This window comes from Branchiostoma floridae, chromosome 19, assembly GCF_000003815.2.
Source record: "Branchiostoma floridae strain S238N-H82 chromosome 19, Bfl_VNyyK, whole genome shotgun sequence".
NCBI lineage: Eukaryota > Metazoa > Chordata > Leptocardii > Amphioxiformes > Branchiostomatidae > Branchiostoma > Branchiostoma floridae.
In genome coordinates this window covers 5,994,837-6,021,182 of record NC_049997.1, presented here as the reverse complement: position 1 = coordinate 6,021,182, position 26,346 = coordinate 5,994,837, and the positions used below count along the sequence as shown (strand labels likewise).

Below are 26,346 nucleotides of genomic sequence, written 5' to 3'. Positions count from 1 at the left end.
AAAGAAAAATTTGCTGTCAGTTATTTAAGTAGCTGACTTGAAGAAAGTAAACTTGCAAGTGGGGCAACCTGAAATGTTGATGACACAACCTGTCTTTTGACTCATGCTTCTGACTGGGCAACCTTGTTGAAATAAAGTATAATTTCAAGGACTGCATTCCAACACAGGGAGGGCCCCCCACCGCTTGAATGTGACACACCGTATGCCTCAACACGAAAGACCCTGAAGCGACTGTACACATCGCTTGATTAAATGCCTGTAAACTGCAGAACCTTACAGTATATCTCCTCAAATCCTCTCCCTCAATGCGTCAACCGTGTAAATTTTCCGGGTGTTTTAATACCAAATAACAGATTACTGCACTACATGTAGCAGCATGTACTCAAGAAGACAATATATTTTGCACACAGACATTACTCAGTGTTCACTATACAGCCAAACCTGTCAACTTTATGACCATTCATCAGGGAATTTTGTGAAAAGTTGTAATGTTTTAAGACATAAAAGCCACCACTATAGGCAGGATTCTCAATGCTTGGGCTAATATAGGTTAAAATGTAGCTGCATGTACTTTAAAGAATACCATATATTTTGCACATTTACTGTTTGCTAATAGTATGCAGTCAAACCTATCTATATTGACCATTCATAAAGAAATTTTATGAAAATTGTAGCGTTTTACAACAAGCCACTAAAGAGAGTATTCTCAATGTTTGAGTAATATAGGAGTCCTGGAAAAATCATCCTAACAACAACAACATTGCAAATTGACCTCAAGGGCTAGAAGGTTATTAATTTAGAGGTGGTCACTTATAGGTTTGAATGTTACAGTTAAATAATACATTCATACCTAGAACAATTTTAACATGTGCATCACTGAATGACTGAGAAATTCCAACACACACAACCTGAAGCATAATTTATGGACAATCCCTAACAGCTAAAAACTGTGAATATTCCCCGTAATTGGGACTCAATCCTACCTTGAAGATGAAGGTCTTGCTGAAAGTACGATTATCTCAGCCCTTCTGAAGAAATTCCAATGCACACAACCCAACGCATTATTTATGATTGTACAATCCCTAATACATTTTGTAGCTAATATTCTAGTATATTCTCAGCAATAAGGACACGTTCCTACCTCGAAGCTGAAGATCTTGTTGAAAGTACGACCATCTCAGCCCTTCGGAAAAAATTCCAACGCACACAACCCAAAGCATTATTAATGGGCAATCCCTAATTATTGCTATCTAGTATATTCTCAGCAATAAGGACACGTTCCTACCTCGAAGCTGAAGGTCTCGATGAAAGTATGACCATCTCAGCCCTTCCGAAGGCGCCAATCTCGGGAAAATGATGCGCGGGGCGCCGATACAGACGTAATTTCCCAGAGCACGGCACAGAGGAGCGGAGCTTGCTTCTTGACGTTATCGTTGTTGGCCCAGACGAAATGAGATCAGCCGGCACTGGGGGCCAAACCAACGTACAGGGCATGAATAATGGAACGATCCAATAGGCAGATGCTACAGGACTCACAGACCACTTCTGCTGCGTATATATGCTCTCATATTAAGGCCACTCTAAGGCACTTCACTGGTTTTTGACACTTTTTCGGAAAAAATACACCCAATTTTCATAATATCAAGATTAAAACAGAGGACTTGAATGTATCTGACTGTATTCTTCAAAACTAAGTAAAACATGATACAGACTTTCTCTCAGTTCAGTTTTGTCCTTTGGCTCGCACATTGAAACTACTCAATGCACTTCACATAAAAAAACATCTCGGATATCCATTATATATAGATGAAAGCAGAGAACTGAAAAGTAAACATGCATATGACTAGTATATTCATTACTGAAAACTGAGTGAATAATGGAACAATCCAATAGGCAGATGCTACAGGATTCTGCTGCGTACATGTATATGTGCTCCACTCCAAAGCACTTCGTTGGTTTTTGGACACTTTTTCGGAAAAAAAACAACAATTTTCATAATTCAATTAAAACAGTCTCAGGCCAAGTAGGTATCTGACTACATGACTTTGTATTGAATCTGAGATCCTATGCATTGAATTGGCATGGGCCAAATTTAAACTGGAGACTTCCTGCAATCTGTGCATCTGGTTTCATATCTGTAATGGCTCTGGGTTAGTCAAGGAGTGTGATAATGTGGAAACTGATCTGAGCAAAATTAAATCAGTAACTGCACATGAATTCATAATCCTAAAAGCTCTTACAAAAGTGCCTGCATAATGATACGTATTTATGAAACCTTTTCATTATTTGTGTGCCACTTAGAAAAGGAAGCAACCTATCAACATCTGTTGAAACATTGTACCACAAATTTTGACGATACTTTTTCAAAACTACCCCACAATGTTACATCATAACATCACTGAAAACAATTTAAGGCCAATGTACCAGTGGCTTGTCAGAAAGCCGCCGCTCTAAACGGACATAATTGCTGATCTGGCCACTTTTACAGCCGTTTGAAATCCGATCAGCCGAGTGTCAGTTATAAATTATAATGGTCAGAGGCAAATAATCAATTTTACCATCGAAACAATTAAATTCCCATTCATGAATAAGTTATCATATCTGCATTGATCAAATCACGTTTCCTGGTATCTGCCTGCATGTTTCATTGTCTCTCACTTCGGCCGGCCACACCAATTTAATTTCTTGGCTCATAGATTTTTTCATAAAAAATATGGAGTGAGAGGGCAAAATAAAAATAAAAATTGTAAAATGGTTGGGGTAAAGGTAAGGGCTAATTCAAAACATAAAAAATAGAAGGTCTTCAGCTTAAAAAAGTACAAAAACACTATTACTACAAAAAACTACAGTAACAGCACCTGTTTGTTGAAAATTACAAATTAAAGTAGTGTCAGTTTTTATGTTTGTCCCATTCTTCATATTGAATGAAAAATATAACTGCAATAATAATACCAACATTTTAAGGAGTCTATAATATAAAGGCCAATTTGCTACACCAGAAAGGTGGTGAATGGTTTCATTAATGGTAAAAATTTGCAGAGTGGTAATTTTTATTTTTATTTCCAAAAAAAAAAGGAGCGAGCAAATCCATGAACCAAGAAATTGAATTGGTGGTGTAACCCGCTTTTTTATGCAGGCCTCTTGGCAAATGGGGAAACGATTCCAGGGTTGGACAAGTCCATTAGCCCCATTGTCCGGGGCAAGTGAAAATGTTAATCGGGCAAGTGTATGGTATAGATGAGATGCCATGGTGTATAGAAGATTAAGTTGTATAATTGTCAACACAATGATTATTGTATATCAACTTTACTACTAGTACTACTGTCAGTTTTATCCAGACTAGACTACTGACTGTAGTACAGAGTGAATAAAATTAATCAAACAAAGAAAACCTACATTAGAATAGTTGCATTAACAGCAGTCACTGAGACACTGTGTGTGCATCTGACAAGGAATCAGACGAGACATAATCGAATTAACTCGCATTTTTCAACATGACAGTGTAGTGCCATTATTCCCAGGAGTAACATAGAGCATTCCACACTCTTTCACTGAGAAACCTTAGATTTCAAAGATAGAACAATTGCTAATTAACTCAATAGAGAAAGAAACAATTTGTATTCATTAAGATTTCCGAGTTTTCTTGTCTTAAAATCATCATCTATTTTTTTTAAATCTCACATTGTTTCATATTCAAAGAATGAAATCTAGGAAATTCAATGCACAAATTCATCTTTGGTCACTGACTATTAAAGTGCTGTATGATCGCACAGCAATTACTGTCTGGTGAAAAATGGCCTTAATTAGAATAATTATTTCACCTCTATACCTTCAACTCTTTTCCTGATGCTTTTGAAAGATGTTACATTTATGCATGTAATACCAATACTCTGGCTGCCAAGAAATATCTTAAAACAATTTTAACTTTTTCTAGTTCTGCTAGATACAAAAATACATGGGGGGGTGAGTATACTGTAAATGCAGAAATATTTCCGGTGGATTAATGTTAGCGTTTTTTGCAGAGGCCTCTTAACCGCAAAATCAAAACCACTGCGAACATTTCTCCATAACAGTAAGAGACTACAGTGCACGGTGCTGCCGCGAAATTGAAACCACCACAAAAAGTCAATTTTCTCGCTACCGCAAAATTAAATCTCTGCGAACTTAAATGCATTTACAGTAGTAGGGTGTCCAAGAGCAGTATAGCCAAATTGCACCAATACACCTTCGCCCGATGGTACTCAGACCTTAGATATCCCAAGGGCCCATTGACAGCAGCTTTTGATGGTAAAAACCTAGATTTTGGGACCTGCACTTGTTGCTGAGGTCACTTCAATTTGATAGATGGTTTCTTTGGGCCACATAGATTTCATTCTCATACCAATAACATCTGTGAATCCTCCTCAAAGGTTTTTTCTACTTTACTTAAAAAACTTGACATTCAAGATATCTTTCCAGCTACCATTAGAAAAACCACATCTTATGCATTGAATAGTACTTATGTTGTATGTTTGGAAAGACATACAGATAAAGAAACACTACTGCGTCATGCCAATAGCCAAATTTTACAAGAGAACGGCTTCCAAATTATAAACCTAGATTCAAACCAACAAATTCCAGAATTTGACGTCATTGACATGCGCTTCCAAAAATTTCTGTTAGGCATTCATGCCAAAGCCTCAAACGATGGTGTCAGGGGAGAATTGGGAACTTTCCCAGCTATGATTGATGCAGAAATGCAACTTGTTAAATATTGGCATCGTTTAGTTAACTTGCCCGAAGATGCCCTTCTTAGTGAGACTTACAATACTGTTTCATTCGGAGAACATGATTGGATTGTCCACGTAAAAAATATCCTAAATTACCAAGGCTTTGGACACATATGGCTGAACCCGAGGTCATACCACATAGATACAATCAACACCCAGTTACGACAACGTTTACAAGATATATACGTGCAAAATTGGCATTCCTCTATTCGAACCAATTCTAAACTCTCCTCTCTTTCTACATTGAACAAGCATTACAAGCAAGAGAATTACATTTCAACCATAAAGAGCCTTGACGTTCGTAGGGCAATCACACAACTCAGAATTAGCTGTCACAAATTAAATATAGAAACCGGGAGATTAAAAAAAATCCCTATCGACCAGAGGGTTTGTCCATTCTGTCCAGAGTTAATTGAAGACGAATATCACTTTATGATTGTATGTCCCAAATATTCTGAAATACGCAATTCTCTATACAGGAGGTTGTCATTTTATACACAAGGATTTATCTCAATGGACCCGAAGTGCAAATTCAAATACATCATGACATGTGACAATCCCTGCATGGCAGATATAGGAAAATATATCAAAGAAGGTTTGGATATTAGAAACTCCTCAACTGATTGTAAAAGCTTCCAATGATTGTAAGAAGCTTATCCCATACTACAACTCCTGTATTAGTTAGTTAAGCTATAGAACTGTAGTTATGTAGATGCCATACTTTGTACCTCGTACAATTGTTGTGCAATAAAGTTATCTCTTTGTTGTATCTGGCATGCCCCTGTACCTGTGCTATGTTTGGGGAACAGATATCTAGTCCATAACAGTTCCCAAAACTACAAATCTTTTCAACACCGTAATCCTAGAATGATACTGCACTTAGTAAAGCCAGACATGCAGCTGAAAAACAGATCTCCAACCACACACCCAAGTACATACAATGCAGCATCTGCAACAAAGACCGTAGAAGCCACAGCGAACTTCAACTTTACTGGGTCAGTTAGCTGTCAACCATTCTTTAATTAGTGGGCACTTAGGCTGGTCTGTTTCTGACTTAGAGATGCTGTAACAGTTACAGTTACAAATTGTAATACACAATAATTTTGGGTCACACATGCACCTTGAAGTGACGGAAAGATATCATCCAAATTTATTTATTAATATATTCAACACTGGTCTCCTGTGTAAGTTCAACTCTTAAGTAGGCATGTACAGTCATGGCCAGGGCTCTAGCCAGCTCGAAATTTTTTTTCCGTCAAGCAATTCCCATTGTCATGAAAACACTATTCCAGGAGTTAGAGAGACTGAAATGAGACCTTGAAAAACTGCTTTTAATCAGATTATCGTATGCGAAAGGGCACCGACACACATTGTTAACAATCATAACAATAGCAAAACAAACAGTGTGTGGCTTTTACGGCCGTGGACAGCGTCCCCAAGCCGCCTGTAGCTTCCACCAAGGAGCTTTTATCAGATTTTTGTCCGTCAAGGTTGACGGATTGGTTTTAAAATTTTTCCGTCACAAGCAGCAAATTTCCGTCAATTGACGGAAAAACGGACGCTGGCTAGAGCCCTGGTCATGGCTGTTTGTTGTTCTTTCTCTGGTGGAAGAGCCCATGGGAGATCCCGTCAGAGTGCCATGGACTGTAAAATGTCAGTGTAAGTAACTAAACAGAATCCTGAGAGGCATTCACAATCATGTCCAGGCTCCAGTGTGAACCAAGACCTGATCTTCAAGACCTGAACCATACCTGTACCTGAATTGTCTGTACCAGTACCCACCCCTACTGTTCATTGTTCTCTCATTGGTGGAAGAGCCCATGATATCTCCCTTCTGAGTGCGATGGATTTTAAAATGCCAGTGTAAGTAACTTAACAGAATCCTGAGAGGCGTTCACAATCATGTCCAGGTTCCGGGACCTGAACCATACCTGTACTGGAATTTTCTGTACCGGTACCCACCCTTATTGTTCATTGTTCTCTCATTGGTGGAAGAGCCCGTGACCCTTCAGAGTGCCAAATGCCAGTGAACAGAATCCTTTAAGGTGTGTTTACAATCAGGTCCGGTTTTCAGTGTGAACCAAGACGTGGACCTTACCTGTACCTGAATTGTCTGTACCAGTACCCACAACCCACCCCTACTGTTCATTGTTCTTTCTCTGGTGGAAGAGCCCATGGGATCTCCCGTCAGAGTGCCGTGGGCCACAGGTGCAGAGCTACGCACCATCCGGACAGGCATTGACCATTTTATTGATCTTCCTGTCATAATAATCTATCAGCCTGCAAAGGATTCAGGATACGGATATTTCCCCCCGACGTAAGCGGACAATGGTGTTCCTATTTCCTTTATGGAAGGATTATATCGCCACTTACGATGAGATACACATATCGGGCAAGTTTGACACAGCCAGAAGGATTTTAAGCCTACGCAGTATCTGTAATATTGAAGAGTCTAAATGCCTCTGGTGTACCATAGAACAGACTGAAGTGTACCAGACTTCATATGGCTAGCCATCCATGGTTTGGTTGATGATGGATATGAAAAAAAAAATTATTAAAAATTCATGTGAAAGTTTTATGGTCAAAAACACTTAAGGTAATTGTCTACAATTAACACAAATACTGTTCTGGTGTGATGATTTCACAGGTGCATTCACAATCATTAGTCTCTTTATACATGCATTACTGTGTACCTATGATATTTAGGATCATTTTACTGAAACCAAAGGGGAAAGAAATGGGTTCACATCTTTAAAAGCCTCCAACTGCTATGAAACTTATCTAATTAGCTAAAATGCACCTGTCCAGTACTCCAATTTAAAACTTGTCTAGGTTTGACTCTTAAAAATCAGATTTTTGTTCTTGAGCTGAGAGAGGATAAGATTTAATGCCGAAGTTGCTGAGGGTTTAAGTGACAACTGAACATTAATGGATCTATTGCATGTTAAACATCTAATTTGCTACAATGCACCAGGTACTTCAATTTCTGCAGGTAGTAACCAGTCCAGGTTTGACTTTTAAACATCAGATTTTGACTTTAGAAAATCAGATTTTTGCTCTTGAGCTGAGAGAGGATCAGATTTAATACCCAAGTTGCTGAGGGTTTAAGTGACAACTGACCATAATGTATCTATTGCATGTTAAACATATAATTTGCTACAATGCACCTTTACTTTAACTTCTACAGGATGTTGCTAGTCCAGGTCTGAGCTGAGAGATGATCAAATTTAATGCCGGTTTACCTTTATCCACGGGGTAACCTATATTCTTTGCTATTGAAAACAGGGGTTTTAGGCACATCAAGTCGACGGATGATAGTTTTAAACTGCAATATCCTGAAAATATCCCCAAATAACCTGTTTTTTAAAAGCAACGGTACCCAACAGATAAAGGTGAACTAGCATTAATACCCAAGTTGCTGAGGGTTTAAGTGACAAGTGATCACATCCTGTGGTTGAATTGGTTGAACATTAATGGATCTATCGCATGTTAAGGGGTGAAGCACTGCTCCATAACCGCACGACATCACATTCACCCCAATCTGTTGCCTGATGCATCATACTTATCTGGAGGGACAGGGCAAATTTATAAGGTGTTTTATGGTTGTTGATGTTCCAATCCAAAGTTCCAGGGTTCAAATCCCAAGCAGGCCCAAATGTCCTGCCCTTGGGAAAGGCACTTTGCTGCTATTTCGTCACTCGACTCGTTGAAAATGAATACTCAGCTTCAGTTAGGGCTTCAGTGAAACTGGACGTCCCATGTTTCAGAAGGGCATGTTAAAGAGCCTATCACACTTATCAAAAACATTAGAGGTCCTTGAGTGGAGCAAACCTTACAGCTCAGTTTCCTTCCAAACAAAGTTATCACCGTCAAATCAGCACCAAGGACAGATACATCCCAAAGTAGTCAACCAACCATAGGCATGCAAACAACACAAAGGTAAAGAAATGCAAAAATAATACAAATTTAAAATAATTTGCTACACATTCTAGTGAGGTCCAATCGGCAATGAGGGGAGTGAACTATCGTTGACAATCATAGAAAAGCAGCACAAAATAAGGAATACGTCATATTAAAAGCAGCTTAAAATTCTATCAGAAAAAAAGGCGCCAACCAGGATCCGAATACAGATCTAGGATCTACTTATTAATATATCATACGTGATATGCTTTTTGCACATAACATTAGACTTAAAGTACTCCTAGAAATGTACACCACAAACAAATTGAAATGCATACTAAAGACTAGCATAAGATCAAAAAGACTTAAGTTATATCTTTATAGGCTGCTTCATGCTAAACAAATAGCTATGCTGACTGAAGACTAGCAAAGAAATTATTGACGTACTTGCTTGATCCTTCTACAGTAATTTCTTGATGAAACAATGAAATGATTTAGATCTGCTCTATGCAGTGTCAAGGTCACATTCCCCAGAGGGCGGTACACCTGTGCATCAAAATCACGGGAGAGTTCCTGAATAAAGATGCGGGATTAACGGACGACTACCGACACATACGCGGTACAGGGTTGGGCAGATGTCGCATGCACGCTTACATGATAAGCCGGAGATGAGAAGAAATGTAATATGTTCACGTTTCAGTCATGATGTCAGAGTCCGATAAGCGCACCTTTTTGTCAGTTATGTCAATGATAAATGCAGCATGATGTTGGCCCAAAGGACTTGTAATGCCTCATGCATATGCAGGTTGGTGCAGGTAAAATTGGAGCTGTGCAGGTATTTCTGATGTCTAAACTGCACTGGCATATGCAAGTTGGTGCAGGTAAAATTGGAGCTGTGCAGGTATTTCTGATGTCTACCTGCACTGGCATATGCAGGTTTGTGCAGGTAAGATTGGAACTTTGCAGGTATTCCTGATGTCTAAACTGCACTGGCATATGCAAGTTGGTGCAGGTAAAATTGGAGCTGTGCAGGTATTTCTGATGTCTACCTGCACTGGTCCATGTACTGGGTATACATGAACACAGGTTAGTTCAAGTGAAATTGGAGGTGTGCAGGTATTTCGGATGTCTCCCTGCACTGGCATATGCAGGTAAGATTGGAACTGTGCAGGTATTTCTGATGTCAACCAGCACCTAACATGCACTGGTCTATGTACAGGGTACATGCATATGCAGGTTAGTCCAAATATATATGTAATTGGAACTGTGCAGGTATTTCTGATGTCAATAGACATCAACTACTAAACAGAATATTTTACTTAGTTATGCTTTGAACTCTGGCCCCCCCAGCTCTAATTGAGTTTGCTGTTAATCCAAATGTCAACTTTCCTTATTAGGTATAATACCACACTACTGTCAGGAAAGGGGTGTCCTGCAATATCTGAAAATCCTGCTAGGACCCCAAAATTGCCACGTCTTTTTAATATCCTAAAACCTCCCCCAAGAATTCATACAAACCCATCAAAAGGATCCTATGCATCAAAAGGCAACACCTATAATACAGAACACAACCAAAACCAGTACCTCCATCAAAGGTGACCCAGCTTTCCAGAGGTAACAAGAATAAACTTCACTTTACCTGTCACCAGCATATTTCACACAATATCACTGGTGTCAACAAAGTGCCTTAAAATCAGCGTTTAAACCCATCTGCATGCAAACTCCAAGTTTACCCATTCTTCCCCACACTTGTGTATCTGGATGACATTTGAGAGCAAGGCTGACTATCTAATGATATTCATTGAACACCTACCCTCCAGGGTAATCGGGAAATATCAGACAAGGTATTGGAAAACCTGCGAACGAAAGGTCAGCGATCAGCCATGTTGAATGTGTGGGTTTTTCTGGTTAGTTCGGCTGTTTCCTGTGAGTGTTAACGAGTTAGGAGGGGCGGTCGATTTGGTTGATGATGTTATTCATTAGGGTTTTCCCACTGGGAGGGCAGGGGGAGGTAGCGTTGTGACCCGTGCTGCGATCTGAGTGTTGTCAATTTTGTGATAAAGAAAGGCTTTAGGAGACAGGGTTTAAGGTCTAATAGAAACCCAGTAGAGGAAAATAATGACTGACACGAAGAAAATGTGGCACTGTGTTAACCCTATCTAGACCAGGGAGAGCTAAAAGTGCTCGCAACAAATTTGAAGTCAACTGCCGAACAACAGGACTACAATACTTTTTCTTAAAACATTGTTGGCAACAATTCTAAGAGAAAATATGAGTTTAGGAATCTTTGTGTTGCCATGAGAACATGTTTTACCAAATTTACTACTTGAAAACAGCTCCCACCGTTGTGACCCGTGCTGCGATCTCAGTGTTGTCAATCTTGTGATAAAGAAAGGCTTAAGAAGACAAGGTTTAAAGTCTAATAGAAACCAAGTAGAGGAAAATAATGATTGATAACCCAGAAGACAACGGGAGGTGCCCTAACATGGCACGCATTGTCACATGCTCAAACTCCAATAACAGGAGGTGCCTTAACATGGTACGCATTGTCACATGCTCAAACTCCAATGACGGGAGGTGCCCTAACATTGTACGCATTGTCACATGCTCAAACTCCAATAATGGGAGGTGCCCTAACATGGTACGCATTGTCTCATGTTCAACCTCCAATAACGGGAGGTGCCCTAACATGGTACGCATTGTAACATGTTCAAACTCATGGAGCTCCATCGCTAGTTGCCTGAGAGTGATCAAGTTTTGATGAATGGATTTTTGCACATTCATCTAAAGAACATGCTTGGATAAGAAGTGCATTCATACGGTTCATGAACCTTTCACATTGCGCGTTACAAGTGGCAGACACCATGAGACATTTTCATGACAGTCTGTATGTAACCTTTTCAATTTTGTACTAGGTTGGACAGTGTGCCTAAGTTGGTACGTTTTTTAAATTTGCTCTCTTCAAAAGTTAGACTAAGTGATGAATTTAAGTACAGAAAAATAAGAATATAATAATTCTATGATATTTTAGCTGTCTTTTGACAGGAAAATCGTGACTGTGTGTAGAAAACTTGTACATTGGTAGAGATCTATTCCAATTAAAGAAGTTGAATGTCCAAAAATATTCTGGCTTGTTCAAAGAAGCTCTTTCTATATTATGTTACAATTTTTTTTAAAAACCTACAGTCGTACACAAAATATACTCTTTATACTTGTTATTTTACAGTATTCCATGCTTGATCGTGTTCGTTAATGGTATTTCCACTTTGCTACACGGCAAAGATAATTAGTTCTCCATCTCATCATTTACAAAGATAACCCTCCACATTTTCTCCTTTGAACCATTACTTCAATTATGCTGACATTTCTTTCTCTGTGCCTACCTCAGCTTTCTCTCTAATTGCATTTCTTTAACTCCTGAATAATCAAAAAGAAACCAAGGTTTGTTCGTAAGACTTTCTGACGCAGTGTTATTCCCATAAAGGGAAATGATTTTGGAAATGTTCTTAGCAAGGGAAGATGTGTTTTGTTTGTTCTTTTGTTAATGCATGAAGCAGTGCAGAAAGATGTGCTGGGACGTGGGCAAATGATCTTTGTCTTTCATGTCTGTTTGGACTCTGAAACTCCCCCTAGTGTAGCTGCCAATTTGAAATAACAAAGGACTAGCAAAGTGCACTTTGACTGAAATTGTAAACCAAATACTCAGCAAAAAGGCACTCAGTTGAGAGGAGATGGTGTATAAAAAGTTAAGTTTCGATTGAAAATTTTGTACTTTCTGAGTCCAACATGTTGTAAAAAAAAAAGCAACGGCTATATGCCAGACATTCCATCCCTTTTTACCACGTTCAAGGTTCAAGGTTACCTTCTCAGTCCAACTAACATGTGGCAAAACATTTCATCCATTTTTTTACCTTCTCAGTCCAACTAACATGTGGCAAAACATTTCATCCATTTTTTTACCTTCTCAGTCCAACTAACATGTGGCAAAACATTTCATCCCTATTTACTTTCTAAGTTGTAAAAAAACAAGGGATATAAGCCACACTTTCCATCCCTTTGCCTTCAGGGACATAGTAACGTCACTGTTGGCCTTGGAATATTTACAATCAGGAAGTCCTGATTATAATTGATAGCATTGGAATGAGGAAATTTCTCTTCATTTATCAATCTTGCATACAGATGGATCATTAGAATAGCGTAATACAATCTCCCTGGCAAATAAAGATGCAAATGTTTATTACTCTAAGGAGTTGTCGCAAATCTTATGATTTATCATAAGCAAAGAATAACAACACATTTTATAATATGTATCTCTTCTGCATTTATGCAGGTTAGACAACCAGGAAAAACACCAGGTAAAAAAAATATTCATTCATTCATTTATTCGTTCAAATACAATTCAATGTCTTCAAGTGCATTTTTTTAAAACACAGATTTTGAAAGACAGATCAGAAAGAAGAGTGATGGATGTCTCTCGAAACGTCCAAAAGTTAATATCCTTTTATTTTTCTTTAAATCCAGAGATTGAATTGTATTTGAATATAGTATCTCTTCTGCATCTTACTTTTGGTTCAAAATGTTATGCCTGTGTTCTGAAATTGATAAATAGATAATTTTGAGTTGTTTCAAACAATGTGAAAATCATATCAACATTGACCATCACATTTGTTCTTCTTAAGTTTTAGAACATAGCTAAGTCTTAAAATAGTCCTAAACCTATTTAATGATAACATTGCCGCCACTTCAGACACATGAGTTTACATTCAACTAGTCAACCAAAAACCACAGCAATAATGACAAGCAGATTTATCTGAATCTCTCCAAACAGCAGTTTCTGAAGAAGATTTTAGTCAAATTCATGGACAAAAAATAAGTTTACCCGGTAGTTTATGTCTCAACAATACTATGAACCCATTAAACAAGTACTAGCAAATGTGAATGAGGATAGTTTTTTTTTTTTTGCAAAAAGACCAGAATGCACAGCCAAATGTTAACTGTGTCACAACAATATTGCAAAAGTCACAAAACCTTAGAAGTACAAGGATAGCCAGGCATATATTTTGGGCCTGTCAGTGGTGCTAATTTCTTGGTTGTTAATACTATCTGGCAATTATTCCTGAACATTTTTACAGTCTCGGAGTCAGCTAAATCTTGTCCTTACATGCATGATACATGTAACGCTAGTTCACCTATATCCTTGGGGTAACCTATATCCGTTGCTGTCAGAGATGGGTATTTAGGGAGATCAAGTCGACAGACAAGAGTGTCAAACTTCAATATTTTGAACATATTACAACTTGAAATCACCGTCTGTCTAGTTGATATCTCTTAATACCGTGTTGGTAAACACAACGATTATAGGTTACCCTGCGGATAAAGATGAACTAGTGTTATGTCAAATTTATGGGGGAAAACAAGTTTAGCTTTATGTCTCCACAAGAAAATAAATGACACTTACTACCAAATGTTTAAGAGAATAGTTCGCAAAAAATTCTAAAGAAAAGACTGTAACGCCAACCTATTCTGTGTAACGTCAAAATCACAAAGCCTAAGAAGGACGAGGGTAGCAAGGCATTGAATAGTCTGTGCCACTGAATTCCTTGGTTGTCGATATCGCCTAGCAAATCATTCCCTGAACATGTTTACAGCCTCGGAGACAACTAGATATTGTCCTTGGTACAGGCATTATAGAAAAATTTGGTTAAAAGACTACATCAGGTCAAAAAGGCTGTAAACCACTTTTACAAGTGTTAGGAAAATGTGCATGAGAATATTTTTTTTTTCACATCAAAATTTTGAAAACCAGAAAGCTAAGCCAATCTGCACAGTAACTGTTCAACCTGAAAATCACAAAATCTAAGAAGTATGTGGGTAGCCAGACATGTTACTTTGGGCCAGTCTATGCATGGCCCTGATTCCTGGGTTGTCGATACCGCCTAGCAAATCATTCCCTGAACATGTTTACAGCCTCAGCTCAATCTTGTCCTTGAAAATTTGCATCCAAATTGAATCATCAGTTAGGCCAAACACTTCATAAATACCTGCATTCACATGTCCTTTGGTGTGCGGGCGCCATCAAGGGCTGCCGGTAGAATTCTATTAGGGACCAAATCTATATTGAAAACGCCGACATCGCATAATTGGAAGAAAGCTTCCTTCGAGCCACGAAAGCAGATGGCGACTTCAAGGGCGTCGTCTATAAATTTCATTAAGATCGGTCTTGAAACAGAACTGGCTGGCAAAAACAAGACTGCAGGGCTCGAAATATCACCTGCATACATGTATGGAGGTGAGTGCAGGTAAATTTAGAGATGTGCAGGTATTGCTGATGCCTATCGGCACCTAACCTGCACTGGTCCATGTACTGGGTCTATGTACATTATGTTTTATGATGTGAACTTTCACTAGTTGCATTGACGGTAACCACCAATGAAGAATGAAAAAAATAATGGCAATGGTTTCTGAACAGATTTTAGTATGATCAATACATCCTAAATTCTGAGTGGTGCAGGTAAAATCTGTCTGATGCAGGTAATTTCCAATGTCACCTGCATCTGTGCAGGTATGCAGAATGCAGAAAAAGGTATTTTGAGCCCTGGACTGGCAAAAGGCCATTATCTACTTTTACATTCTCGGCGGGGTGAGGGGATCTAATTTTAAGGGAAGCATGTAGTGCAAGCAGATGGGAACTTCAAGGGCATCGTCTTTAAATTTCATTAAGATTGGCCTTGAAACAGATCTTTCTGATACTGGCAAAATTACAGCACATTCTGTGTAGAGTGGGGGATCTAAATTCTCACTCTTGGCAGAGAATGGCAAAGACAGTCAAGTGCATGAATTACATAAAGCCTAGGAGATAAAGTGTGAACAGTTGGAAATCAGGATGACAGGTTGAAAGCAATAACGAATGAATTAGATATGAAAAAATTACAAAAGAAACAAAAAGTGGAAACTAGTTAGCACTTCAAAGACAAACAAAAAGAAAAACGAGAGAGAAGGCTTGGAAATGCATGGAAAAAAAGAAGGGAGAAAAGAGAAAAAAATCACCAATCAACAATTTGAAAAGAAACAGGAATTGTCTAAAAAAAAAGTATAAAAAAAGGTGCAATCACAATGTGGGAATCATCAACTTGAAGAAAGTCATTAATTCAAAAGTGCCTTTCCCAAGAGCACAAGATCGGTGGCACATCAAGGGATTCGAACCCATAACCTCTGAGTTATGAACCAAACACCCTGTCAGATGTGCCACAGGACTCTGTTGGATACTCCACCAAACAGAATCCTCTGTAGCTGAATAGACCATTGTGTTTGAGTATCGTCTGTCACAGACAATCACTGACAATCAGGTCCAAGTTTTCACAGAGAATCAGGTCCAGGTTCAGGACTAGACCTGAATCACTGGGCCTGGAGACCATACATGGACCTGAATTTTCTGTACCAGTATCCGTCCCTAGGTACAGGTTTATAAATGCAGTTTCTCACAACAGAGACTCTACTTCATCCATGGCCATGAGCCAAACTTCTATATTTGAAAAGCATCATCAATCCTGGCATTTCTGCCACATTACCCTGACAATGGTTGTGCCTTGTTGGTTCTGGTAAATGTAAACAACAAGAGCAAAACAGGGGTCATTTAAGATGCCAATTGATGTCAGGTATTCCACCAAACAAAATCCTCTGTAGCTAAAAGGACCTGTCCATTGTTTTTTTATTATTGCCAGTCACAAGTTTTTACAGACAATGATGTCCAGGTTAAGATCCAGACCTGGACCTGATCACCTGGACCTGAACCATACCTGTACCTGAATTTTCTGTACCAGTACCCACCCCAAGGCACAGGAACATTATGTATATAAATGAAGTTTCTTACAACAGCCACTCTACTTCATCCCTGGCCATGAGCCAAACTTCTGTATTTGAAAAGCATCATCAATCCTGGCCTTTCTGCCACATTAGCCTGAAAATGGTTGTGCCTTGTTGGTTCTGGTAATGTACAACATAGGAGGTAATCATACTTTCACTCAGGAGTGTCTTCCGCTGTCTTCTGGGACTTCTTGCACTTTAGATGTAATTCCTTTTTATTGCAAACTCAAGAAGGCTGAAATGACAAGTTTGCAAGATCAGGTAAGCACATTTTCTACAGGAGAAGATTTCTTGGAAATCGAATCTTTGATTAATGATGAGGGCCTGAGTAAAATTGCATTGTTTCTAGATTTATCAAGAAGGCTGAAATTACAAGTTTGCAAGATCAGGTAAGCATATTTTCTACTATACAGGACAAGATTTCTTGGAAATCAAATCTTAGATTAATGATGAGGGCCTTGGTAACAATTGATTTGTGTCTTTAACGTATATTTATCATGAAATATTATTTATTGTATTGTTAAAAGTTTTCTTCTACCTTAAAGGTGAAGGCTGCTATTTCAAGAGCTGCTTTCAGAGAGCTTCTAAGAATTAAGCTTGCAGATGTGTGACTTCAAGAACAATTTCTATGGATTAACAGCTTTTAAGATTGACCGATTACGCCAGTGTTATTACTTACTTAACAAACCTATCTCCTAAACACAGTATCTGTGATGCAGTATCTTGTGTCACGGGGTGAGTGCTTACCCACCATGACAAAGTCCCTGCTCTACTATAGTACTAAGGCCACAGCAAGTAACTTTTATGGATGACATCCTATGCAGAGAGCAAAAATAATGATATAGCGCAAAAAAATAACAAGATGGGTAAAAAAAAAAAGAAAAAAAAAGAGTCTTAATTTTCAAAATAGACACCCTAAACGTCGTAACTAGATTTGAAGTGACAAAATTTGGCATCACAGCAAGGCATTCATTCCCGTATTGAAGAAGTGAACTACTGTAGCAAAAGTGATACTAGTGTGGTACACTGCCAAGCTGGTAACTACACTCATGACTTCCATATTCATTTGGTGGCAGTTTTACAACTATCCAACAAGTTTCATTTCTGCAACCGTTACTATTGTCATGGCGACCATAGTGTCACTTCTACAAGTATGATTATTAGGCTACAACACATTCAACATGTTTGCCTATTTTGGTCTATCTGACCATCCCAGAGGAGGAAAAAATTGTGTCATCCATAAGATTTACTTGCTGTGGCCTAAGGTGTCTACTTACCCACCATGACAAAGTCACTGCTCTACCAAACAGTAGCGAAGAACAAACCAGAGATGATTGATGTAATGCATTACCGTCATGCCGTGTTAGGAAATTGGTGGGCGCTGACTGGAAACTTCTAGTGAGACAACTTGATGTTCCTCAGAGATTATCATCGCACTTGACTTGTTTGCTGACTTAACTTTGGTTCAAATAAAGAAAGCCTGAAAGATGCATTAGGGTAAGTAACATATATTTGAGGAATATGAGGCAGAAAAAAATCAGCCCTTGAGTTCATTGCCCTGTGTTGCGTACAGTATGGAATCTTTTGCGCCATTTGACCCTTACAGTTGTATATAGTTGTGAGTGAAAAGTATAAGTTTGATATTGGTCAGTGCAAAATGAAAAATAAGGTAAGAAAACATTTCTGAAAGAGTTATTAATTCCTTCTACATACAAAACAGTTAAGTTTAACAAAGCATTCTTTCACACAAAAGCATGGTCATTATTAGTAAGTAGCTAATAGAAATTTTGTCAGGCAAATTCACAAACCTTTGTGACTACCCTTTGTTTATGACAAGACAAAATTTTGTTAAGATACAATCTACCAACTGTTGAAACCATCCCTTATTTATAACCAACTGGTCAGACATGTTCCCACCTCTCTCCGACAATAAAAGTAGCTGTTAGTGTTTTTGTCATGCCAATTCACAAACCTTTGTGACTACCCTTTGTTTATGACTAGACAAAATTTTGTTAAGATACAATCTACCAACTGTTGAGACCATCCCTTATTTATATCCAACTGGTCAGACATGTTTCCATCTCTCTCCGACAATAAAAGTAGCTGTTATTGTTTTTGTCAGGCCAATTCACAAACCTTTGTGACTACCCTTTGTTTATGACAAGACAAACTTTTGTTCAGATACAACCTACCAACTGTTGAGACCATCCCTTATTCATAACCAAGTGATCAGACATGTTCTCACCTCTCTCCGACAATAAAACTAGCTGTTAGTGTTTTTGTCAGGCCAATTCACAAACCTTTGTGACTATCCTTTGTTCATGACTAGACAAATTTTGTTCAGATACAACCTACAAATTGTAGAGACCATCCCTAATATTTATAACCAAGTGTCCAGACATGTTCCCACCTCTCTCCGACAATAAAACTAGCTGTTAGGAGAGATTTTCCGCCGCGCCAACACCGACTATTCTTTCAGAACCGCGGAGAGGCCCGAGTGACAGAAAGGCCACAGATACAGACAAGATGTCTACAGATGGCTTACAGAGTTTTCGCCAAAAGGGCTTTAACATGCATACATAGTAACTCTAGGCCACAGCAAGTAGATTTTATGGATGATATCAAAATGCTCATGAATTTTTGCCCTAATTTTGGGAAAAAAAGAAGAGATTTTTACCCCTCTGAAGATTTGACAAGACCGTGGCTTAGAGAGTTTTCGCCAAAAGGGCTTTAACATGCATACATAGTAACTCTAGGCCACAGCAAGTAGATTTTATGGATGATATCAAAATGCTCATGAATTTTTGCCATAATGTTGGAAAAAAAGAAGAGATTTTTACCCCTCTGAAGATAGCCATTATGACAAGACCGTTTCTTAGAGAGTTTTTGCCAAAAGGGCTGTAACATGCATACATAGTAACTCTAGGCCACAGCAAGTAGATTTTATGGATGATATCAAAATGCTCATGAATTTTTGCCATAATGTTGGAAAAAAAGAAGAGATTTTTACCCCTCTGAAGATAGCCATTATGACAAGACCGTTGCTTAAAGAGTTTTCGCCAAAAGGGCTGTAACATGCATAGATAGTAGTAACTCTAGGCCACAGCAAGTAGATTTTATGGATGATATCAAAATGCTCATGAATTTTTGCCCTAATTTTGGGAAAAAAAGAAGAGATTTTTACCCCTCTAAAGATAAACATTATGACAAGACCGTTACTTAGAGAGTTTTTGACAAAAGGGCTGTAATGTATGCATACATAGAGCCAGGAGTTTCTGTGGGAAGGGCTGTAATGCATGCATACATACTAACATAGTAGATACCTTTGGCCTCGGCAAGTAGATTTCCTGGATGCCAAAACCCTTAGAAAAATGTCGAAATTTTTCTGTCAGGTACAAGAAAAATTTTGGCAAAAATTTCAAAATGAAAAAAAATAAATTCCAAATTTATCTCGGAATTTTTTAACTTTTAATGAAGCATAAAGACTTTCAGTGGGGTTATTTTGATCCATTATAAAACATAGAACTTATCCACAAAATAATTTATACCCAAATGCTCAGTCCAAATTTAATCTGCTTGCTGTTATACATAGTAGATACCTTTGACCACAGCAAGTAAATCTTATGGATGAGCGAGTGATGATATCAGTGCGCTCATAAATTTTCTTCCTGATTTTGGGAGAAAAAAAGAAGATATTTTCCCCCGCCAAAGATAGTCATTATGACAAAAACATGACTTGGAGATTTTCTGTAGAATGGGCAGTAACATGTATACATAGTAAATAGATTAGGTCACAGCAAGTAAATTTTATGGTCATCAATTTTCACCTGATTTCGGAAACAAAAGTAAGAAATTTTTTGTCCTTCGAAGATGGTCAACATTACAAGAACATGGCTGGTACAGTTTCCATCGAAAGGGTTGTAATGCATGCAGACATAGTAGATACATGTACCTCAGGCCACAGCATGTAAATCTTACGGATGATATCAGCATGCTCATGAATTTTTGCCCTAATTTTTTTAGGGAAAAAGAAATATTGGAGGCGGACACATAAAAGCAACTTGAATGTAAATGTATTCACTTCATAAATTTGAGCACACCAAGGCATAAACCTGGTCATCTGGCATCGTTTTCATAATGCTTTTACAGCTAATTGTTATTTTTTCTAAATTAAATCCGAAAACCAATAGATTAAATTGCTGTGGTCTTGAGAAGATAAAAGTTTGGAGCAGCTCAAAGGAATATTCAGAGTGTGACAAACTAAGAACAGCCTAAGAATTAACCGCGGACACGCAGGCTTTCTCTTTGCTGATGCTGACACGAAGATAATGGAAGAAATGATAAACTGCCCTTTGCTCTTTTCAAGTGAAACTAGTTGGCACCAATATGGAAGTCATAAGTGAAGATTCCAATCTAGCAAATGTTACCAATCTACCACACTAGTGTCACTTTTACTACACTAGTGCACCCCTAGATCTTCAATATGGGAATGAATGGCTGTGATGTGGATACCATGTTTTGTCGCTTCAATTCTTGTTACAATGTTTATGATGTCTTTTTTTCAAAATTTAGCCATTTTGACTTTTTTACCCATCTTGTTTCTTTTTTTCCCTGTCTCATTATTTTTTAGGTCTGCAGAGGATGTCATCCATAGAATTGTTATTTTCTAAAATCCGAGGACCAATAAGTTGAATTACTGTGGCCTTATGTAGATAAAAGTTTGGAGCATTCATAGTGTGACAAACTAAGAACAGCCTAAGAATCAACCGCAGACACGCAGGCTTTCTCTTTCGCTGATGCTGACACGAAGATAATGGTAGAAATGACAAAGTGCCCTTTGCTCTTTTCAACACTGACATACAAATATAATCTTAAAGGAGGCCAGAATAATGCATGGAGTTCGCTGTAGGCACTTTCATGTCAGACCATGGAAAATGGAAGAGGATGAAATGTTAGAGATAACAAACGCACAATCAGATGAATGTTTATGGAGAAAGCACCACCCACACTGGAAGGTTCTGCCAGAAAAAAACAGTTTGTAATCCCTTAAATCAAGTGTTTCAAATGACAAGAAAGTACCAAAACGGGTAAACATGTTGTGTTGTAGGCTAATGATTGTAGAAATGACACTATACCGGTAACAGGTATACAGGTAGTTGTGATTGCAACAGTTGTAGAAGTCAAACTAGTTGGATAATTGTACTGGTGGCACCAACATGGAAGCGTAAGTGAAGTTACCACCTTCAGTTGGTGGAGGATGAAAAGTTAGAGATAATGCACAATCAGATGAATGTTTATGGAGAAAGCACCACCCACCCTAAATCTGGTTGGTTCTGCCAAAAAAATCTGTTACAGTTTAACTCACTTTTAGATAACCCCTAGGCATTCTTAGACTGTCTCTTGAGGGTACATGCATGCCATTCTGAATGAGAACATACTTACTTTTTCTAAATCTATGAGACATGTGAATGTGGTCTACAGAAGTTTGTCAAACCAGAAATTAAACTTCAATTTCTTAAAAATTAAAGGCTAACTTTTCTATTGGAAAATTTGCACAGTTGTTAGCCATGACAACTTGAACATTAGGCATTCCATTTATATAAAAGCATGGCATAATCTTCCAGACATTTGCCCATCCTTTCTATTGGCAGAGTCAATGATCTAACCTGCTTAGACTGTTTTTGTATCGACTCTGGTAAAGATTTTCTCTCAATACACCCCAGACAGGGGCTCTGTGATTCATAGATAAATGTCCTCGTACAACATAGAAAATGCACCAACCCTTGCCACTTACATCCTTTATTATCCGTTGATACCATAGTTTATCCAAAAGGAATAGAAGTTTTCCACATTAATACAAACCCACTTTTCACTCTGATGTCGTTTAGCATTTTCCCTACCTCCTTTAAGCTGGCTCAGACAGCTTTGACAGTTGTAAAAACCCTTTGATGGATATTCTTCCCAGTACACCCCAGAAACGAGACGCGCTGACCATCAGTAGACAACTTTATTGCTTTGAAGTCTACACTCACTGACCTCTATTGTAATACCCCTCCCCTTAGAAAGTGCATTACTCTTATCAAATGAGGAACATTCTCAGATGGGTCATATTCTCTATTGAAGCTATTCAAAGAGATCGTAGCTTACTGTATTCTATTGATATCATGCATATACACCCTTGCCTTCCACCACAGATAGAGCTTGCTCTGAAATTTCTTACAGACCAGATCTAGACTAAAAGGTCACCCATTAAAATGCAAACTTGGCTCTTCCTTTGATACCAGAAATTTGCCCTCCTTTCTGCTATGCACGATCCCTGACCCAGACAGCTTTGACAAGGCCTGGAGACATTTTTGTCTGATAAACCCAAAAAAGAAGACTGAGCCTCCATGGTGACTGGCAAAAGGAGAGTCGACTCCTTTGAAGTCAATATCCACTGACCTGAACTGAAGTCTCATTTTGACCAGACATGTAAACCGAGACAGTCATCGATAAGCTAGAATAACTTCTTACCCTCCAATAACATCTTAGTAGAAACGGGTTATGACATTTAGAGCCATCAATAGTTGAATTTTGTAGACAGTTGACACACATTTGATTTTTCCATTCAGTGAGTCCTGAATTGGATTCGCATTTCTGATAAGCTCAGGCGACATTTCGCTTTCCAATAACATGAGGACAAAAAGGTCACAACATTTCTGAAATACCAATATTGCAATTTGTAGACGGATGACACACATTTCTTCAGTAGATCATGTTTTGATGATTCACTGACGTGTATTGAAGTCTTATCTAAAGTACACTGAGGTAACAAGACAGTTCTGAAAGAATGTCTTCTTTCTAAATTCATTGACCTGTATCAGAGTCTAATTCAAAGCATAGAGGTAACTAGACAGTTCTGAATAAGAAAGAATGACTTCATTCCTTCCAATAACATGAGAAGAAAAAAGGCAATGACCTTAAAAGTTAGCAATGTTACAATTCATAGATCCTTGACACATAATATATTCACTGACCTGTATCAGAGTTTTATCTAAAGCATAGATGTCACTAGACAGCTCTGAATAAGGAAGAATGACTTCTTTCCTTCCAATAACATGAGAAGAAAAAAATTCTGACCTTAAAAGATAGAAATGTTATAATTTATAGATCCTTGACACATAATACATTCACTGACCTGTATTGGAGTCTTATTCAAAGCACTGATGTAACAAAACAGTTCTGAATAAGAAAGAATGTCTTTCTAAATTCACTGAGTCCTAATTCAAAGCATAGAAGTAACTAGACATCTCTGAATAAGAAAGAATGACTTCTTTCCTTCCAATAACACAAGGAGAAAAAAGTTCTGACCTTAAAAGTAATAGCAATGTTACAATTCATAGATCTTTGGCACATATTACACTCACTGACCTGTACTGTAGTCTCAGTCAAAACACACAGACAGACTGGATAAGCCTGGATGACTTTTTGCCTCCCAAAATCAAGAGGACAGCAAGGTTATGGCATTCTGTAACACACATTTTCAATAGGTCATGTTTGATGTCTCCACTTACTGACCTGTATTGGAGTCAAATGCAAAGTAGACAATGTCACTATCCAGACACTTGTGATCGGCTTAGGTACAAACGTAGCTCTTTAAATTTCAGTTACATGTCGATAAAAAGGTTAATATGACTTTCCAAACCATCAATATTCCAATTATTGTATTTTTTTATATTCTTGAGTTTGATATTTCAATTCCCTGATCAGTAATAGAGTCACAGTCAGAGCAGACATGCATTTAGATAGTTTCTTGTAAGCTTGAGTTCCTTCCTACCTTTCAATAACAGAAGGGTTATGACATTGACTAACATCAATACTACCTGTACAGTCTGTAGTTCCTTGACACAGATTTTTTTAGTTGATCATGGTTTGATATCTACATTCACTGACCTGTACATACATGTATTGCAGTTTCATTCAAAGCAGACATGTTTTTAGCAAGTTCCGATAAGAGTATATAAGCAAGGCAGCAAGGCTATGACATTTCAAACCATTAATATTACATTTTGTACTTCCTTGACACACAATTTTTGATATTCTTATTCACTAACCTGTATTGTAGTCTACTTATGAATCAGTAAAGGCATGTATATGCTAGTCCCTATATGCTGATTTATAGACATCCTGATATATGTGTGTTTAGTTGTACTGTAAGTAGTTGTTATACATGTAGACCTTACGAAAGCCGCTGTGCTTTTTGTCGTGTCAAAAAAGATTTGTATATACTAGACAGTTTTGGATACATTTGGGTGACTTTTCACCTTTGAATAACATGAGGATGGATGACATTCAGAACCATCGCAATTTGTTGATCCTAGACACACATATTTGAGCAAATAGCTTTGCAATTCAAATTGCTACAAGGCCATACCCCTTTCTTTTCTGATGTTTCAGCATCTGATAGTTTAATAGGTGATAGACATGTTATTTGCATTTTAAGCTTGCAGGTAAGGAGCAATGGATGACATTTGATAGCTGATACCTTTCAGATTGGCAGAAAGATTGAAAACAGTCCAACTCATATGTGTGAAGTAATGTGAAACTATACTCAAATACAACTCAATATCTACAACTGGATAAACAAATGGAGATGTACTTCTGGACGTATCGAGTGACATCCATCACTCTTCTTCAGCGTCACTAAATTGAACTGGCATAACAACACAGGTACAGCAAACTTAAGAAAAAAAATGGTTGAACATGTCAATTCACGAACTACTAAGGATTGTATTCAAATATCACTCAAATATAAAGCATGTTTGCGTGGTTCCCTATGGTAAGACAATAACATGGAAAAAGTTACTGTCTTTTGTGATGCAAAGCGGAGTCCCATGAACTGGAGAGTTCTACACAAAGTCCTCACTTCCGGTTTCAGGTGGAGTTGTAGATCCACTCAGATGGCCTCCCTGACTCCCCTTTCAATGTTGAACTAGAAAAAGTTTTGCCAGCTCTGTTCGTCTCAAAGGCAGGTACAGGATATTCACCTTGGTCCCTCAGGTTTCAACGTAATAGACATAAAGTATCAGGAACGCTCTGAGCAATTCCAAAGCACAATCTCCACGACATCAAAGATTGCCTCGGATCCAAGGCGTCCCAAAAGGAACACAAATTCCACACAATATTCGGTCTATGACAGCTGGGAAGGAGAATGGTGCCGTCAACGAACGGCGGCCCTAAAGCAATACCTTTGTAAGGCAGTTTAGCCCAAGAAGAATTACGTTAGCATATCTTCAAAGACTTCCCTGCAATATAGCACCTGACAACAGGCCCGGAGGGACACCTGGGTATAGCTTTAACACTTACGGAGACTTAATCACGCTGTCAGACGGCATGGGCGCTGTTTTCCTGATGACGGGCATAGGTGCTACCAGCGAAATGAACATGTTTGGTTAGGGGGGATCGTCTCAGAGGTTTGTAGACATCTTAGAACAAAATTAGTGTCTTTGGTGATAGTTATTTGAGCTTTGCTCTATGTGAAGTGAACAATAACGGGGAAATTAACACGTTCGGTTAGGGGGTTGTCTCAGAGGTTTTTAAAACAAAATTACTTTCATTGGTGATAGTTGCTCAATCTCTGTTCCATCTGAAATGAACAATACCAGAGAAATGAACACGTTCGGTTAGGGGATCGTCTCAGAGGTTTGTAGACATTTTAGAACAAAATTAGTTTCTTTGGTGATAGTTAGCTGAAAAATTCGGTAAATCTCATCGTTTATTTAATACTTATGTATTCAATCTATGACATTGTTTTCTTGATGAGGTGCTGCCAGGG

The 26,346-nt window shown here is 38.2% G+C and overlaps 1 long non-coding RNA gene across 1 annotated transcript in view; it reads right to left on the bottom strand.

The window, feature by feature from the left end:
- Window positions 1-1,288: 1,288 nt before the first annotated feature.
- LOC118406855 overlaps window positions 1,289-26,346 on the bottom strand; it is a 64,421-nt gene continuing 39,363 nt past the window's right edge. The window contains exon 3 of the long non-coding RNA XR_004830092.1: window positions 1,289-1,466. This is a non-coding gene — a long non-coding RNA (uncharacterized LOC118406855). The remainder of the gene's footprint in view (window positions 1,467-26,346) is intronic.